General features: G+C 39.9%; 1 protein-coding gene across 4 annotated transcripts in view; it reads left to right on the top strand.

The window, feature by feature from the left end:
* Cdkl5 (cyclin-dependent kinase-like 5) overlaps nucleotides 1-20,020 on the top strand; it is a 223,980-nt gene that overhangs the window by 5,804 nt on the left and 198,156 nt on the right. For 2 of the 4 annotated variants that reach the window (XM_087598824.1, XM_087598822.1), the window contains exon 1: nucleotides 11,803-11,998. The exons of the other annotated variants lie outside the window; for them this stretch is intronic. The gene's annotated coding sequence lies outside the window, so the exon portion shown is untranslated. Of the gene's footprint in view, nucleotides 1-11,802; nucleotides 11,999-20,020 lie in introns of those variants that run through there. 4 annotated transcript variants of the gene reach the window in all.

Below are 20,020 nucleotides of genomic sequence, written 5' to 3' on the forward strand. Positions count from 1 at the left end.
TCTCTCTCTCCACCATATGGGGCTCAGTGATTGAACTCAGGTGATAAGGCTTGGCAGCTAGTATCCTTACAGGCTGAGCCACATTGCCAGCCCTTTTATTTTTAAAGCAAGACAGCCAAACTGTTAAAGATCAGTTTGAAAGAACATTCACAGGTTCCGGTGAAAGAAGAGAAGAAAAAAAGAACACACCATCTTTGGTTTTCAAAATCACTTTTGTCATTTAATGGTGGATATTGTAGAGCCTCAGGATCAGAAATCTTTTTGGCCAGATCGGAGAGATGTTGTGTATAGATGGAGCCTTGAAAATATTTTTTGATTCCTATATAAAATACAGCTTTTCAGTATGCAGTTTAACACTTGTTTTTGAACAATGATCTTAATGTGTAGCCCTGGCTTGCCTGAAACTCATTGTGTAGAACAAGCTGGCCTTGAACTCACAAAGATCCACCTGCCTTTGCCTCTTTAGTCCTGGGAATAAAGATGTGCACTGCCACCCCCAGCAAAAGTATTTCATAAAAAAGTATACTAATAATTCTTTAATAAATTTATGGAGATTTATAGTGACTACTATCAATTTTCAGAATATTTCAATCATTCTAAAAACAATTTCTCCTTGAAACATAGTTTTTGAAACCCTGTTTATCTGCTTCAACTAGGCCTCTTAGTCACCAGACACTAGCAATATCTTAAAAGAGGTATTTAAAATATAATTTCTTACATATGTCATACTTTTTGTTTCATTTTTATTTATTTGAGGTGTGTGTGTGTGTGTGTGTGTGTGTGTGTGTGTGTGTGTGTGTGTGTGTATGAGTATGTGAAAATGCATGTGAAAGTCAGAGGGCAACTTTCAGGAATCATTTCTCTCCTTCCACTATGTGGGACTTGAGGATTAAGCTCATTAAGCTTAGTGGCAAATACTTTTCTTACTGAACCACCTTTCAGACCAGTTTCAAGTTTTTACCTAAGCCAATTCTTAGTAGAATATGAAGAGTCATCCCACAAATGGCACATGTTACCTCGAATTTGTGGTTTTATTTTAGTTAATTCTGTTTGGAGACAGGGGTCTCATGTAGCCTAGGCTGATCAGAAACTCTCTATGCAGCCAAAGCTGGCCTTTAAGTCCATTTCTCCCTGAGTGTTGGAATTACAGATGTGTGCCATCCTATTTATGTGCTGTTGGGGATCAAATCTGGGGCCTCAAACAAGCCAGGCAAGCATTCTACCAAATGAGTCACATTACCAGTCCTGCTTTTATCTTTTTGTAAAGCAAGCAAATAAAATAAAATCGTTCTTAGTGATCAATTAGAAATGCATAGAAAATAAATTGAGAGAAAAATCATACAATTATTGCATGAGGAAAACTCAGTTTTGTTGGTTTTCTTTATTCTGAGCCAGTGCCATTGTGCTGTTTGCTATTTGAGCTCTTATTTGAGCTCTGATTGTCCTAGACAGATCATCTCTGCTGTGCATGCTATAGAACAGCCTTCATTGTATTCAGATACCCAAATATTTTCTACTTTCTGTGCTGCTTCAGACTGGATGGTGGTGAGATTTAGATGTGGTTTTCCTACTTGTGTCATTTTTCTTCTTAGTTATCATTTATGTGGACTGGAAAATAAAGCAAAATTATGTAGCATAGTTAACTGCTGTATTCTGAGATCTTGGTCTTTGCCTAGTGTGTTGATGATCTAGGTAGGGAGTGCTTATAGAATAGCTTACGTGTTATCTTTTGGATCTACATAATAAGGGATAATGGTTTAGTTGAAAGTGATTGAAAAACTGTGCCTAAATTTTAGATAAACAATTCTTGTGGGAAAGTGACCCTTAAAAATGCTAGGCAAGTAAATCATTAACTCTGTATGGTAGGTTGTATCTGGATTTGTAATAACAGATTAGACAACTAATGCTGGTCCAATATTAATAGATTATTGTCAATTTAGTCATAACTGTTTGAAAGTTTCTAATCTTTAACAGTTATGAATATGTTCCTTTTTATTATTTTATATCCTTTCTAAGAGAGAGAGGCCTAATATCAAATAGCGACATCTGGAAATAACTTGCTTGTTTTATTTCTGTATATGTGAGTTCTTGAGTGTACCTTATTTGTGGCTGCAGAATCCACCAGAGGGCATCAGATCCCCTCGGACTAGAGTTGCAAGCAGCTGTGAGTTGCTTGATGTAGGTGGTGGGAAAGGAACCTGGGTCCTCTGTAAGAGTATCATGTATTCTTAACCACTGAGCTGTTTCTCCAGCATTGCAATGACTTTAGAAAGATAGTGGGTTTTGATAGCAAGAGAAAGAGGTTTCTGCAAGCTAATAAAACATGGATAAATACATTTGCATTTTTAAAAAATCATTTTTAAAATTTATGTTTTACTTTTTAATTGTGTGTGTGTGTGTGTGTGTGTGTGTAAGTATGTTTGTATATCAGTATATGAGTATAGATGCCAGAGAAAGCCAGAGGAATTGGATCCCTCAGAGCTAGAATGTAGGTGCAGGGAATTGAACCCATGTTCTGTGTAGTACATGAATTTTTTTTCCTTTCTTTTTTTCGGAGCTGGGGACCGAACCCAGGGCCTTGCCCTTGCTAGGCAAGCGCTCTACCGCTGAGCTAAATCCCCAACCCCGTGAATTTTTATAAATATTCTGTGTGCCTATGCATATTCATGCACATGTGCATGGAATGAATAGAGGTCAAAGGACAGTTTTCAGGGGTTGGTTCTTCATTCTACTGTGTGGGTTCCTGGGATTGAACTTAGGTTGGCATACTTGGCCAAGAGCACTTTTACATGCTGAATCATCTCATTAGCTCATTTTTTAAAAATAATTGGCTTAAATTATTTTAGGTAAGTTGCAGTTGCAGATCTTTGTATTATGTCTAAAGATTCTTGGCAAAAATGAGATTAAGTTTCATATTAAACGTATAGGAAGATATGGCAAGTAAAAAATGGTGGTAAATGTGATAAACGGGGCTAGGGAGATGGGTTAGTTGGTAAGATGCTTGCCATGTGTGCATGAGGATGTGAGATCAGTCCCTAGCACTCATGGGAGAAAAGATGAACTCAATCATATTATGTTGCTGTTCTCGTAATGCTTTGTGTGGGCTTATTTATGCATGTATTTATTTGTTTTTACCGCACAGGGCTTTTGGTTTCTGATTTTGTTCTTAGGGGTTTTCTGTGTGTTCGAATATATGTGTCTATGTGTCACTATGTAGATTTTTTTGGCTCCCTTCTGTTTATTTTGCCCTATGTTGGATTTTATTTTATTATTATTTTTTATATTCCTGTTTTCTAATGCATGAGAGAAAGAAAGGTGTGGAGTGGTTTAGGGTTGAGGAGCAGCTTCAGGAGAGGAGACTGTAAGCAGAATATATTGTGTGAAAAAAATCTGTTTTTCTTTTTTCCCTGTATTTGTTCACTTTACATCATGATTGCGGTCTCCTCCCTCCTCTCCTCCCAGTTCCACCCTCATGGTCCCTCCTCCATTCTCCTCTCCCCTTCTCCTTTGAGATAATAGAAACTAATCCTGGCACATCAAGAGCGTCCTCTCCCACTGAGGCCCAACAAGGCACCCAATTAGAAGGGGATCCAAAGGGAGGCAATAGAGTCAAGTCCTTGCTCTAATAGGGGACCCACATGGAAACCATGATGCACATCTGTTACATATGTGTACGGGGCCTCGGGTCAGCCCCTGCACACTCTTTGGTTCCTGGTTCAGTCACTGCAAGCTCCTATTGGCCCAGGTTAGTTTACTCTGTCGGTCTTCTTTCGGTGTCTTTGACCTCTCTGGCTTCACAATCCTTCCTCCCACTCTTCCACCAGCCTCTCTGAACTCCACCTGATGTTTGGCCGTGAGTGTCTGTATCTGTTTTGGTCAGCTGCTGGATGAAGCCTCTCAGAGGACAGTTATGCTAGGCTCTTGTTTGCAGGCATAGCAAAGCATCATTAATAGAGTCTCTCCCAAGCTATGGGTCTCAAGTTGGGCCAATCACTGGTTGGCTGTTCCCTCAATCTCTGCTCCTTCTTTATCCCTGCGCATCTTGTAGGCAGGACAGATTTGGGGTTGAAGGTTTGTGGATGGTTTGGTGTCTTTCTCCTTCCACTAGAAATCATGCCTGGCTAAAGGAGATGGCCACATCAGACTCTATATCCCCAGCTGCTAGGAGTCTCAATTATCGACACCCCAATAAGCTCCCAGGATCCTTCTCTCTCTCATATCTCAGTCTCATCCTAGAGATGTCCCCCACTGATTGGGATCCCTTCTCTCTCCCAGCCTTCTCAACTCCCCTTTCCTCATATGTGATCTCCACCCCTGCTCCCCTCCCCATTCTCTCTCCCACCCCATTGCTGCCATCCATCCACCTCCAAGGTCTGTTTTATTTCCCCTTCTGAGTGAGATTAAAATAAAATTCATTTAATGAAGAGTGGAGGTGGCAAACACACACTGTAACCCCAGTGGTGGTGTTGGGGTGGAGACAGGTCAATCCCAGATGTTTGTGGGCCAGTTAGTCTGGTTGAATCAGTGTCTCGAAATTCATTGAGAGACTTTGCAGAATGGTAGAGAAAGTCACCCCATATTGACCTCTGGTTTCCATACAAATGTGACTACTCAAGTACACACATGTACACATAAAAACATGTACATATGAATACACCCATCCTCCATAGAATGGTGATAAATGATTGCTGAAGAAAACGTCTTCAATTGGATTTGCTGAATCACCCTCATGTTGGCCATAGAAACTAGTTTCCTGAGAATCAGAATCTGAAGGCGATTGTCAGAGTTGGTTCAGAAGAGAATACCCTAGAATTGATCCACATTCCCAGATACTCCACCCTGGCTCATCAGATTCCTGTGGGACATACAGACTTTAAACAGATCTCAACAATCCTTAATAATATTACAACTAAATTCAAGCGGCAAGTTGTACAATGCCTACGCAAAAGAGGTTTTCTTTATTTTCTTTTGATGCAGAGTTGAAGTTTCTTAGAAAGGATTTATTTTTATGAGTATGGTTGTTTTATTTACTGGCATGTGTGTGCACTGCATGCATGTTTCTGGAGATCAGAAAAGGATGCCAGATCCCCTGCAACTGGATTTGCAGATGGTTACCAGCTGTCATGTGCATGCTGGGATTTGCACCCAGGTCCTCGGGAAGTAGCTAGTGCTCTTAACTACTGAGCTGTTCTCCCACACCTAAATGTATTTTTAAACATAGATTTGTGTTATGGTAGTTATCATGATTGTGGTTGTGGTGGTGGGTGGCAGGCGTGTAGAGGAATGGTTAACAGAAAGACATATATGTGGTTAATCGAAAGGGTAATAGAAAAATTAAGATATGCCCAAGCAAAGGTGTGGGCGTCTCAAGGGATCGTCACTGAAAAGGCTGTTCTTAATTGTCCTTATCAAAATTGATTGACATAAGCAAATGTTAATTTTGTGCAAATTGGAATTTCATACTGCATCGGTTCTTTATAGAACAACCTATCTTACATCCTGAGATCTGTTTTTGCTTCATTTAACAAATACTTAATGAATAACTACTGTAACTCTGCCCTCTAATTAAGAGTTTAGTATTGAGATGGAGACAGAGGAGGGAGGAAGTCACCTGTGGGAACAAATAACATGGTTAGGGTGGATAATCTGTCCTGTGAGTTGATGGGAAGGCCACCTTGTGGTAACCTTTCAGTGAATTTTGAGGATAAGAAGGATTGCTTTAATTGGAAATAAGTTTTCCAAAAGAATGGGTGCAAATGCCCTGAGGCAAGGTGGGAGTTAGAGGCTTGTGAGAAACAAGACCTTTGAATCCTAGTGTGTGTGTGTGTGTGTGTGTGTGTGTGTGTGTGTGGTTGCATGCATGCATGCATGTGTATAATCGTTAAATGGGTAAAACTAGAAAGGAGACCGGGAGATAAAAAGAGGTGCCAAGGAGTGGGTCATGGAAAACAAAAGACACATGTGACATGACACCTGTAAGGAGAGTTCAGGAAATGTAGAGAGACAGGGAGGGGAGGAGGGAAGATAAAGGGAGAAGAGAATATACTTTAAAAGAGCACATTGCTTTAAAAATGCCATAAAATGAGGGACTGGAGAGATGGTTCAATGGGGAAGGGTACATACTGCTCAAGTCCAGTTCCCAGCATCCATGTCAGGTGGTTCACAACAACAACATTCCAGGGGATCACATCCTCTCTTCTGGAATCTTGGGCACTCATATGCACACCCCTGCTTGTATATAATTAAAATTAAATTAAAATCATGTCAAAAGAAGATGCTGGAATGCTCTCTCTAATGACCTTGTATGCTATTTTCTTTCTTTCATTCTTTCTTTCTCTCTTTCTTTCTTTCTCTCTTTCTTTCTTTATTTCTTTCTTTCTTTCTTTCTTTCTTTCTTTTTTTTTTTTTTTTTTTGGAGCTGGGGACCGAACCCAGGGCCTTGCGCTTGCTAGGCAAGCGCTCTACCACTGAGCTAAATCCCCAACCCCGTATGCTATTTTTTTGTTGGGTTTATTTTCTATGTATGCTTGTTTTAGGCCTGTATGTATGTGTATCCACCACATGTCTGCCTGATGCCAGCAGAGGTTAGAAGAGGATGTCAGATCCCGTGGAACTGGAGTTACAGATGGGTTTGAGCCACCATGTTGGTACTAGGAATGAAATCCAGGTCTTCTGCAAGATCACGTGCCCTTAGCTGTGGTGCCATCTCTCTAGCACTGTTGTATACGAATTACAAGTAATCTTAAGAAGGAAGAATTCTAAATTGGCTAGAAAGGAGGAGAGACAAAGAGAGCAGAAGAAGGCAGCGGTCAGTAGTAGCTCAGTAGCACCACTGGGCTTTCCCCATCTCATGAGGACTATTGGAGACTTTAAACAGGAGTTCGTGCACTGCGAAATGCAGGGATGCAATCAAGGCAAGAATTTCAGCTTAGTGGAATCTTGATAGTTTGTCAAAAAGTTCATAATCTCTGCAAGGTAAAATAGTCTTCTCATCTCATTAAAATGTTTGCAACTGCTTCCTGGATTGATTGTCATCTGTGGTACACTTCTCATTGTTTTTTTAGAAACTTCCTTTACTTTTCTTAAGATTCTTTTTTTCTTTCACCATGCTGTTAACCTTATATAGTAATGTCATTTCTATTTATAACTGAATTAAAATATGTTTCTAACAGTTTCATTTTTCTCTTCCTTATTTAAACTTAAAACTCTGCTGGTTCTCCTCATCCCATTTATCCACTGAAGTTATTAATGTCTTGGTAAAACATTTTATTAGATATCAACATTTTTTTCTTTTCTTTTTTCTTTTTTTCGGAGCTGGGGACTGAACCCAGGGCCTTGTGCTTGCTAGGCAAGCGCTTTACCACTGAGCTAAATCCCCAACCCCTCAACATTTTGTTTGAATTACTCATTTGTCTCTCCAAATACATTTTGGATCTGGCTTAATATTTCTCAACATGTATGCTGTTTCTTTCCTGATTTCTAATCTTTTTTGTGTACTTACAATGTCTTTAGGTAATTTTGCTAATATTTTTTAAGGGCATCAGGCTTCAGGAAGCATACCATTTCAAATATCGTATTTTCTTTTGTGACCTTGTCTTTTAGTTTATTTTATTCTGTGTCAGACTTTTATTCTTCTTTACTTCCTCCGTGTATACACATATGTTACTATATAATATAAGCCAGAGGAGAGTGTCTGGAATCCTGCTCTGCCATGCTCTACCTTAACCTTGGGTGGCTGGCCAGTACCCTTAAACCAAACCTCTTGTCTCATCCCAGATTCCCGGCAACAAGGAAGCTAGGAACATGAAGGGCCACACCGGGCTTTTTTACACAAGTGTTGGGTATCTGAACTTAGGCTTTATGCTCTTAACCCACTTAACCATCCTTCCCATGTGTCAGACTTTTTGTGTTCAGATTAACTTACGTGTGCTCATGCTCTGCAGAGGTACCTATTTTGAATATCCAGATTATTTCATTCTCCTTCAGTAAGCATTCTAACATGTTTAGGAGATTTTTTTAGGCCAAGTCTCAAGTAGCCTTGCTTTTAGGAGAGAGTTATTTTGAATTAGAGATGTGTGCCACCTTGGCAGACACCATGCAAAAAAATTGTTTGCTTCACTGAGCGCGTGAGGTTCGGGTCTTCCTTGGTTTCGAATTGCTAGCTCCTACCTGTATTATTGAATGCTGTTTTTGCCCCCTCTACATATGGAAAGAATAACCACAGCATCATCACCTTCTTCCACGATTTAGCTTACTTTCAGCATCGTTTCTTAGGCTTCGTTGAACTGTCCTGTACCTGTGCAGTTTGCCTGCCTGTCTTCCTTCCCTCCCTCCCTTCCTCCCTCCTTGAGTAGTGTCCCTCCCTTGCTCCATTTCACGGTGGAAAATGGTTCATGTCAATATCTTTTTCAGTTTTGCCCAGGCCAGGGTATGTACTTGAAAATAATTGCCTCTTTTCCAAATTAAGAGCCTGAAGCCAATGTTTTTTTTTTGTCCTAGTGATTTCTCTAGTCTCCAGAGTTAAGGCCCTTGATTTTGAGGTGTGTTTTGAAGTCTGTCTGGCTCTGTGTATGCAGTGTTGGTTGATGCTTTCTTGGCTGACCTTGTGCTGGGGTAAGTTTGATTAGTCGGGTATCATTGTTGTTTGTCAGGCAATTGAGAGAATGTTGCCATCAATATAAGCAACGGCGATGCTCTGTAAGCCAGCAGAAGAGGCCAAAATGCAGGACTGAAGCAGTGGGTAATAGCGCATTCACATGGGAAAGCAGGATTCAAGTGGCTGGGCCAGACTTAAGGCAAAGAATGGTTTGAGAGTGCGCGAAACGAACGCTAAGAGACGCCTAGAAATGTCAGGTAAAAGGAAGGGCTCTTAGGACGGCATATTCCAGACATGGCTCTACAAAGAAGCATGTAAACCTAGGAGAATTGTAAAAAATAACAATAACAAAGTTGTGAATTCATGTATTGCCTCACATTGTCCCAGGATTTTGGTTTTCTTTCATTATAACCCATACGAGTGTATGACTATCAAAATTAGTAGTTTAATAGTGGTGGGGCTTAGGAGAATGGACGCGTACATGGTATTTGTTTTGAGCTGTAAACTGTGATGGCATGCTGTAGGCTCAGCATGTGGCACACAGGAAATCCTTAGTAGACATTTCTCCTGTGAAAGGTGTCCCTTTTCTGCTACAAAAAATGGGAGTCTCATGCCAGTACCTTCTTGTTGGGTGTTTCCCTATATTAGGTACCTATCTAGTGAATTTCCCTTTCAGTTCGGCCTGTGGTTCATGAATAGGTGCTGATGGCTCCCTATGGGGAGCTACAAACTTTTCTGCCAGAGTTAATCGTACAGCGGATGCTTGAACATGGAGGGAGCTAGTGGAGGCAGGACCGTGATAGGGATGTAAAGTGAATAAAAAACATAAGATAGTATTCTCAGGTGACTTGGGTGGACAGCAAAGGAATCAAACCCCTTAAATAACAATTTATTGATGTAATACAATAAATAATTTTATACATTAAAAAAGAACCCCTTACACAATTCAAAAAAATAATATAGTAGATGAGAAGGCCAAAGGCGAAATGGACTTTTTCATGATTTATTCTACTAGTTAATGTAATTGCAGAGTCCTTGTTCATAATAATCTCTCTCTGACTTCATCTCTCTCTCTCTCCTTCTCTCCTTCCCTCCTTCCTCTGCCTTTCTCATCCTTTACCTTCCCCTTCCTCCTCCTCTACCATCAAGCAAAACTGTCCTTTTTGGAACATGTTGCTTATCTATCGAGTGCCTTCACACACCGCTAGGGTACTACTCAGGGCTTTCAGACGCTAGCTTGAAATGTGTTACCACACTGAGGTAAAATAAACACTGTCACATAAAGCCCTTCTGGGAGTGTAGTAAGTTAACCAAAGAATTAATTTGCCATGATATAAATTAGGTAGATGGCTTCTTGGCTTCTGCCACTTTTGGCTTGTCTAGTAGTTTTAAGCATCCTTTCTACCTTTGAATTAATCTATGCCCCCCCCCCACTTTACTGGAAAATGTGTGCCCCCAGCCTCTCTTACTGGGATACAGGGTTGGGACCTAATTTTGACAGGTACATTACATAATAAAGACGCGGACACATTGTGAGCATTGTCTAATGGTGATCATACTGAATTAATAACCTGTAAATCTTGTCAATAGAGGGGTTTGCCTTTTAAAAAATACGGATTTAAAGAAAATTTATGTGTATACGTGTGTGCCCATGTGAGTTATATGTATAGTGTGCATGCAGGAGCCAGTGGAGGTCAGCAGAGTATGTCAGATCTCTTGGAAGTGGAATTCTAGGCCATTGTGAACTGTCATGTCTGTCCTGGGAACCCTACCCAGGTGCTTTGCAGGAGCAGTAAGTGCTCTCCTAATCACTGGGCCATCATCTCACCAGGGCCCGGTTTTGAAGGAGTGGCACTGGCGGGGCTTGGGGAATTTGGTCTTTAGTGTTAATAAACAATGGTGGTAACAAAGTAGGAGTATGTGATTTATTACAGTTTTTGTGGTTTATCTTCCTTTTCTTGAATTATCTAGCATTTGTGGTTAGATGTCTTATGATCAATTCGGGGATAATTTTAGCCATTTTTCTTCAGGTTGTTTAGTGCTATTCTCTTTTCTTTCCATGATCCTAATTATATTGTATCAGGACTTTTGATGCTGCCCTATAGATCTTTCCTATCAGGCTCCCCCACTCCCACATACACAGTGTTATTCACCCACTTTCAAGGTCACTAATTGCTTTCCTTAGCTGAATTATGTCTGCTGGGAAACCCGTTGAAGTGGCCATCTCTCTTAAATGGTAACATTCCATTGGTGGCAGTTTTATTTCATTCAAGTTTACAGTTTCCATTTCTTTGCTGGAATTACTCATCTGATTTTTCATGCTGTTCTTTTTCGAGGTCAGAGCCACCAACAGACTGCTTAAAGGTATCTAAACTATTTTAGTATCCTTTTGTGTCTGACTCTTTTTGGTGTTTGTTTGTTTGTTTTTTGAGCATTTGTCTCTTTGTGTTCTCTTTTGCCTTGTGGTTTAATTTTCTTATAATTGTTGCAAGCCTGACTTACTGTGTACAGTGCTAGAGATGGAGGTACACAACTTTTATGTTTGGCATGGGTATTCCATCCGGTAGGCTTTTCATGTTGGGATTTGAGTTAATCCAGTTAAGGGTTGAGTTGTTTCTCCACCCTCTCCCCCAATCATTGAGGTTTATATCAGAGTACCTAAGGCTTCAAATTCTTCTAGTGATTCTTTGCATTAGTGTGGGAGTTAGTATCTGTTCCATTCAAAATTTTGAATCTCCCCTTTGATTTATGCCTTGGAAAGTTTCTTTTTCATAGGCTCTCCTTCTTTCCTTCCTTCCTTCCTTCCTTCCTTCCTTCCTTCCTTCCTTCCTTCCTTTCTTTCTTTCTTTTTTCTGTTGAGTTTTGCTTTACTGTTCCTAGAAGTTCTTTAGCTTGTTGAAATATGATCCCTGTTTTTCTGATTAAACCTTGGATTTAGGTTGAAAGTCCCAGGGTCGTGCCCTTCTGACTGTTCTATTGGCCTCTTTGTGGAATACTGTCCCCCTCTCAGAAGAAAGATACAGCATCCCCTTCCATGGAGCTTTAACCCAGATCTTAAGGATAGAAGTGGATAGAGGTAATGACTAACGCCTTTCTCTGTTGGATATGGGACTGATGGGGAGGGGGTCCCTTGCTCCTCTGGCACTGCTGATGTACCGCTTACATCACAGGACTGCATCACAATGGGTAGCCTCAAAGCTTTTTCCTTTGCCTCAGTGCCTATGGGGTATGGGCAGGGGTTGGTGGCTGGAGGGTCAAGATCCTGCAGAAGATTGGGCTCCCCAAACTCTGCAGCCCCCAGAAGTTTCACACTGCCCTTTCAGCAAGCTTCGCCAAGCTCTCACCACTTCACCAACTACTTCAGATCCTCCCTTTTTGCTGTTGACTCATAGTCTATTCCAGGTAAGCACCAGATTGTCTCCTCTCTCTCTGCTTCTTTACTTTTCAAGCCAACTGTTTGCTCTATGTTGGGTCATAAATTTGGTTATTCATAAGATTTTAACATACGTGTATAGTTAAACCTGAATTTAATTATTATTCCTATTCTCCTAAATAAGACTGAGATTTTAGAATGGTTATTCTTAACCCTGGTGGCCTCTTACATGATAATGTTTCTTGTATGTTAATCTTGCTTTAATTAAACTTCCTTAAGCCCATACAATAATGAATATTCTCTTCAAATGTCTTTGCTCACCATTCTTCATCCGCACTCTCTCTTCCTTGTTGGATCAGTTTCCTTCTGTCAACCAACTCTGCTTTAAGGAAAGGAGTCAAACATGAGTAACCATGACCTGAGCACATGAATTCAGGTTACTCTCAATGGTCTGTTTTGCCATGGAAAAGAGTACACAAACTTTTATAGTCACAGAAATGGAGCATATGAATTGATTGCTTATATAACATGTAGGTGGGGTCCCCAGGTAAGTGGGGGGGGGTTATTGTAAGCCATGGATGTATTTCTTACAATATCAGTGTTAGTGTTGAGGGGATGAGGCATGATAAGCTTAGTGATGTATTCCAAGAGCTTTATCTAAAAGTCAAGAAGTTTTAGGTCACAAACAGGCTATTAAAAAGGGACAACTAGTAAAATAATTTTGCTCTTGACCTGAAAGATCCAATTACTTCATAATCCCAGTGTTCTACTCGGCCAAGGTCAAGATGTCTGCAAGTTCCCTAATGCACATGTAGCTCCTTCAGAGAACTTCAGATTCTGTCTAAATAGTATTCTTAAGTTGTTCTTTCAGTAACTGTCCATTAGTAGTAAGTCTGTTCTTAATGTGTCTGAAAATGCCCTGACTTAAAGTTTCTCTTGAATGATTGCTAAATGACACATAGATTTCAAGGTGACAAGTCTTCCCTCCTCACATTGATACTGTGAGTCTCTTATGTTTTGACAAGTTTTGTTAGTGAGAAGTTTGTAGTTAGTTCACTGGTAGTTTTCCTAGCGGGCACATCCATATCTTTTCTCTTGGGCCTCCTTTGAAGACCTATTTTTTGGGGGGGGGGGTTGGTTGGCAGTTTCTCTGCACTATCTCGTTTGTCTATATCTTTTGCTTTGTTTTGAGATGGGGTTTCTCTGTAATAGAGCTCTGTGAACTCAGTCTATAGACCAGACCAGGCTGGATTCAAACTCACATAGATCTGCCTGCCTGTACCTCCTGGATTCTGGGCGTAAAGATATGCCTGAGTCGGGGTTGGGGATTTATCTCAGTGGTAGAGCGCTTGCCTAGGAAGCGCAAGGCCCTGGGTTCGGTCCCCAGCTCCGGGGGGGGGGGGGGGGAAGATATGTCGGACTCGCTGTACTATTTTTAGCCATGAATATATTCTTATTTATCTTGCATTATTTTGTGTGTTCCATCAGTCCAAGGACTCCTGATAGTCTCAGTTGTAATTGTGGTCTTTAGAAATATTGTTTCTCTTCCATTTTCATTTTTGGGAGCTTTTATTTACATATTGGAACTTCACTGCTCTGTCTCTCTCTGTCTTGGGGTGTGTGTGGTATATTTGGGTGCCATGGGGATATATGTAGGGGCAAGAGGACCATGTTGGAGATCTCTTCCTCATTACCTGTTCACCCTGACTTTTAAAACCAGTTCTATTTATTTTTATTTTACCTATATAGGATGTGCGTGTGAGTGTGTGTAAGCATGTGTGCGCACATACATGCCATCCTGTACACATGTGGAGGTCAGAGGACAACTTTGTGGAGTAAGTTTTCTCCATCTATCTTTATGTGTGTTCTGGGGTGTTGAACTCAGATTATCGGGCTTTGTGGCGTTTTTACCCTTTTATCTCGCCTCCCTCTCTCCCAGATGCAGTTTCTGCCAAGATTTCTCCTTAGCATGGAGCTTGACTAGGCTGAGTGGCTAGATAGCCAGCAGGTCCTAAAGATCCATTCTAGGGCATGCCACACCCATGTTTCTTTCAATGGGGTTCTGGGGATTAAGATCATCCCTCATACTTAGGAGGAAAGTGTTTTCCCAATTGAGCTCTCACTGCAGCCCAAATATTCTTTACTATTTTAATATTTAAATTGTGCTGTTTCTGGTGATTTCTTGGCATCTTTTTTTTTAAAAAAAAAGAAAATAAATGTTTGTATACTAAGAGGGGAGTGGGATAGGCAGTAACAAAAGAATACTGGCTGGAAAAAACTTCTTGTCATCTATTTTACAACTCACCAATTTGTTTTCTTTGAACACTTAAACATAATTATGTTGACCTGTGAATTATTTTCTTAAGGGGTTCTTGAAGAAGGAAGATTCTTACTTATCTTCACTCTTTTGCTTGTTTCTGTATGTGGTTTTTTGGCTTTCATTAACTTAGAAAGTGTGTGCCTATGCCTAGGTTGTGAAGTGTGATTAGTATTCCTTAACTGTTCTTTTTGTTTTGTCTTTTTTTTTTTTTTGGCATCAGGGTTTCTCTGTGTACCTTTGGCTGTCCTGGAACTCAATCTGTGGACCAGGTTGGCCTCGAACTTACAGAGATCCACGTCTCTGCCTCCTAAGTGCTGGAATTAAAGGTGTGTACCACCACTGCCCAGCCTCTTTAACTGTTCATAATATTGTTTGAGGTAGTACTCAGAAGAGGAAGTGTAAATTCTGTATCTGAAGACCATCTTGCAACCTTTTGGTCTTTGTTGGGCTTTATTCCTCTTAGCCAGTAAGTGTAAGTCAGGTTCTTAGGAGGAGGAGGAGGAGGAAGAAGAGGAGGAAGAGGAGGAAGAAGAGGAGGAGGAGGAGGAAGAGGAGGAAGAGGAGGAAGAGGAGGAGGCTCTTTTCTTATTCATGGCCTAGTGCTTTGGTCACTTTTTCTTGGCATAGTCTTGAACTGATTTGTGGAGAGTTTCTTTTTCACCAAAAAATATCTGTGTACTTAATGGTGGTTCACATCCAGTTTCTTCCCATGCACAGACTTGAAGCATTTTCAGCTTTGACTTTATAGTCATTTGACTTTGTAGTTCTTGGTTTAGGGGTAGATAGAAGCAGGTTTTTGTCCTGTAGTAAATTGTGTATAATATACTGTCTGTATTTTTTTATCACTTGTTCGTATTATTTTCTTCCTGTGTCACCAAGTAATTCAGTCATTTAAAAATCAGGAAGAAGTTGCACCTCAGACATTTTCTATTTTGCTCAGGTTATATGATTATTTAAACATAGCTCATGGTATCTTTAGTAATTTTTATTTTTAAGGGTTTTTAAATTTTCCAAATTGTAAAACTCAGGAGTCTGTTATTTCCACTGTATAGATCAAATTCATAGATATTTTTTGTAGACTCTAATCTGTATATAAGGATAACTTCTGTTGGAAAATGAATTTTAAGATTCTTAGAAGAGAACATTTAATGGTACCTAACCCTAGTCAGCCCATTTTATGTTGCTGTAACACACTGATGTATTATTTGACACATGTTTTTGGAGGCTGAAAAGTCTAAAAATATGGTGCCAGTATGTGTTGAGATCATTAATGTGATGTGAGCCCGTGGCAGAAGGGCAAGTAAACAAAATGTTGAGACAGGAAATTGGGCCAAAGTCATTCTTTTTATCAGTAAGTACTCTCTTAATAATGATATCAATTCATTCTTGTAGGAGAGTCCTCATGACCTAATGAATTCTTAAAGACCTCACATTATTTTTCAAAACAGAATCTATGTAGGTCTGGTTGTCCTAGAACTCACTATGTAAACCAGGCTAGATTTGAACTTATAGAGGTCCACTGGCCTCTCTCTCCATAATGTTGGGAAGAAAGAAAGGCACAGGCTACCATACTCAGCAGGACCCCACCTAATAATGTTGTTATAATGCCAACTACATATTGACATGAAGTTTGGAGTGGACATTCAAACAATAGTGGTTGATTTCTCATTGGTTGTTAAAAATCCTACCCATTAGTTTCATTCTTGCTATGAAGTCATTGCCATTCATGATGAGTTAGTGATAACCTTGCCTTCTCTCCACTGAGAGAGTTCAGTGTTCTGATTTTCTTTAGCTCCTGGAACCATCTGCAAATAAATCAGCTTCTAGCCTTAGACCTTTTCTTCTCATCTCTCCCAGATGATACAGCTCAGTGCTTGACTGCTGTTTGAGACTAGGCCCTTGCCAGGGGGACTCAGCTTCACGGCAGCTATTTGAATAGTCCTTTTTCCATTGTCCACATCCTCTCTTTCTCCCTATCTTGTTCTCAGAGAGTTCTCAATGGAGAGGAACAGTTTTTTTGCTCTCAGGACATCTTGTGGATAGAGGCCAAGGATGCTGGCATGCATCCTAGGATGTACAAGCTCTCTGCCCATAACAGAATTACCTCACCTTAAATGTCAGCAGTGCTGAGGTTGAGTAACCTTGTTGAATCCTTAGTTTCCCTTTTGCCTTTTGTTTCCTCTGTCCCTATTTTATATTTTCATTTTAAAACTATATATTTTAATTTTAAGTACATTGCTGTTTTCCCTGTATGTATGTCTGTGTGAGGGTGTCAGTCCTTGGAGTTACAGACAGTTGTGAGCTGCCACATGGGAACCTGGGTCTTGTGGAAGAGGAGTCAGTGCTCTTCCTGCTGAGCCATCTCTCCAGCCCCACTCTGCCCATATTCTTACTCCTAAGGTTCTCAACCTAGAAAACCGTTGAAATCTACTGCACTTGCAGAGGACGCCAGGTAGGTTTCCAGGGTTTATATGATTAACTTACAACAGCCTGTAGTTCCAGCTCTAGGGGATCTGATGACTTCCTCTGGCCTCTGTATATACCTATACTCATGAACACATACATGCACACATGCACACACACACCCCTAATTTTTTTTTAAAGTTTCTATTTCTTAAAAGAAAAAAAAAACTGTGAGCCACCTATCCACTTCTCTTCTAGCTTCCTAACCTTATCTAAATGGCTGAAAGGACTGAGTCTGTCCATTTTTCATTCAGTTCTGAAACTTGAGCTGTTGCTTTCTTTCTTTCTAACTTCCCACCTTCATTACCACTTATATTATGTTTATCACTTGTGACTTCTCGTAGGCTTCATCTAGTCAATGCATTCAGTCCTAATTTTACTTGACGTTTCAGTTGCATTTGACAAATGAATGTATGCTCGAAAGACCGGCATCTGTGTTCTCCATGTCCTTTTGTATTTATTTTTCTGACTTTCCTACAAGTACTTATTCAACCTCCTCTCCCTTTGTTCCTTTGTGAAACAGGCTTTCAATGTTTATTGATGGCTAGTCTGGAACTCATACTATAGATCAGGCTAGCGTCAAACTCATAAGAGATCCACTTGCCTCCCTCTCCTGATTGTTTGTTTGAGATAGGGTCTTATATGGTCCATGTGGATAAGGCTAGTTTTAAAGTCATGATCCTCCTGGGTGCTAGGTTCATAGACAAGCACCACCCTGCCTTGAGCAAAATTGTTTTTCCTAGTCGTCTCCCTTGCTTGTTTCTGTTGAGTGTGCGAGTTGCTTTCTTGAATTGGTAGGATTGTAGGACTCCCAGTCCTTAGGGAAGGTGCAGTTGATTGGTGCCTTGCTCCATTTCTTAGGCCTCAGCATAACTGAGAAATATGCCTGGTCTCAGATGGCGTTTTAGGGAAGCAGGACTGGGTAAACACTGAGTGCTAGCATCAGTCCTAGTAAGGAAGGAGTATTGGTAATGCTGTTCCCTGCTCTGCAGTCATGTAGCTTGCTTGCTTCTTTCCTTTTCTTATTTCCTACTGCTTCTAATTGTATTATCTTTCAAAGGTTCTTTGGAAAATCGTATCTTTTGAGAGCATGCCTTTTTCCTTTGCCCAAAGCTTTGGTTTCTTGAACTTTGCTGTTTTTTTTATTTTTTTTATTTTTTTTTATCTAGTCCATGTTATCCCCTTTTCCAGCTTCTGGTAATTCTTCACTGATCTGTCAGGTGTAGTCAGTTTCAGGGCTTTTCTGGGTTTCTTTTGCTTATCTCCATGGGTTTTAATGTAGGGGAAAAAGATAAATCTGTGTTTGACCAGGAATTTATTCCATTATCATATTTTTATAAATATTTTTGAGACAGAGTCTTGTATAACCCAGGCTGGTCTGGAACTTGTTATGTGGCAAGGATGATGATGAACTCCTAAACTTCCTGCTTTCATGTCCACAGGCTTGAGTTACATGCCTGATTAGTGCAGTCTTGGGGATTAACCCAGGCTTCATGCTAGACAAGCCCTCTGCTAGTTGAGCAGAGCTACTGTCCTAGTCAGCCATTTTAAAGTGGCCCCATACCTCTAGGAATTCCCTCATTTTCTCTGTTGGGAACATTATGGCAGAAGATGCCTTTTAAAGCAAATTCTTGTGTACACTTATTTGTCTTGTCTATATTAATTTTTTTAAAATCATGGTCCTTATATCCTCTTTTAGAGTTGCTGTGGGCAATGGTAGATGATTCCTATGGGATTGTGCCACGCCTGTGAAAAGTCAGGGAGACATAGTGCCCAGTCACCTGAACAAAAGTTAGTTAAAAATGTGTGTCGTAATGGGCTGAATGGTAACTCATGATTGTTTTTGTTGTATTTTCAGAATTACTAGTGGGATTGAACATTTACATGGCTCATTCATTGGCTGTATATGTTTTTCTTTCTGTACTTTCTTTTCATGTTAATGAAAGACTTTTCCTCTTTAGTACCCTTTTCAGGGTTATGTTAACTCTTTCAATACAAAATAGGCAAATATTTAAGTTATTGACAAGTTTACTTTTTAGTTTATATTTATTATGATCTTATTTGTAAAAGATCATAAACCACCAACCTTAAAAATACTTCACTGACACGATGGCACAGATCTATAACCTTAGTGCTCGAGAAGCAGGGGTTTGCTACAAGTTTGAGACTATTTTTGTTTTCTTTCCAGCATTGGCTACACCCATTTTCAAGACTTGGTTCAAACCCTATCTCTAGTGTAAAACATGGCCTTCCAGTCTGAAGTAAACACTCTCCTTTGAGTATTCATAGCTATTTTTATTTGTATAGCTCATTTGATCATTATAACTCTGAATTATCTCATTTTGCTTGCTGTCCTCCATTATCCTAGGATCTTGAGAGATAATTTCATTGTTTGTTTAAGTCAGCAAAAATTTATTGAGTCTTTATATTGTACTAACGGCTGAGTAAAGTTTTCCTATATTGTAGTTCTTAGAACTGGGCCATGTGATAGTTTAAAGAAGACGTTTATGGATGTCTGAGTTTCATAAGTGATTCTTTTATATGCAATGTAGTCTGGCTGGTAACTTCTTGATGTGTCATGAATGTGATGATCAACTTTAAACATTATTTCATTTTTGTTATTTATCTTTCCTTAAACTGCTTAGCCTCTTCACGGACCTTTTAGAAACCCTTCCATTTCCCATGCTTGTCGTCCTTGTGCATTGTATAGTTGCAGTGATTTTACTGAAATCCTTTTGTTGTGCTCCCTTACCTTCATGGTGGGGATCATACCCAGGGCCCTGTACATTTAGATTGAGTGTGTATCCCTGAGAAACCATCTACAGATCAATTTTGTTCGAGGATCAAAAGAAGAAAATAATAATAGACTTTTATTTTCTATACTGGATTTGTTTTCTAAAAGGTGGCTTGAGCTTAAAAGCAGTTACAGTCTAGCATCAGTTGGGGGCTTTTCTTATAAGGATAGCCTTTGTATGTAGACTTGAAGGAATGATCATTAGGATATAGAATGGTTCTTGTGAGAATCCTGTTCATTTGGTTGACTGTAGTCAATAATTTGATTTAAAAAGAAAAGAATGACTGTCTTCCTTTGTAGTCTACAAAGACAAGTCTTCTGAGAACTAAGATTCAAGATGTGCACTCCCACACCTGGATAAATTAATCTTTAAGGTTGGTTATGTTCTATGTAACTAAGAATACATGTATAATTAAATCGCTATAAGCATGTGTTTTTACTTTTACTTATATGACTGGGGAGGGGGTAGAAGAG

Source organism: Rattus norvegicus, chromosome X, assembly GCF_021556685.1.
Source record: "Rattus norvegicus strain SHRSP/BbbUtx chromosome X, alternate assembly SHRSP_T2T, whole genome shotgun sequence".
NCBI lineage: Eukaryota > Metazoa > Chordata > Mammalia > Rodentia > Muridae > Rattus > Rattus norvegicus.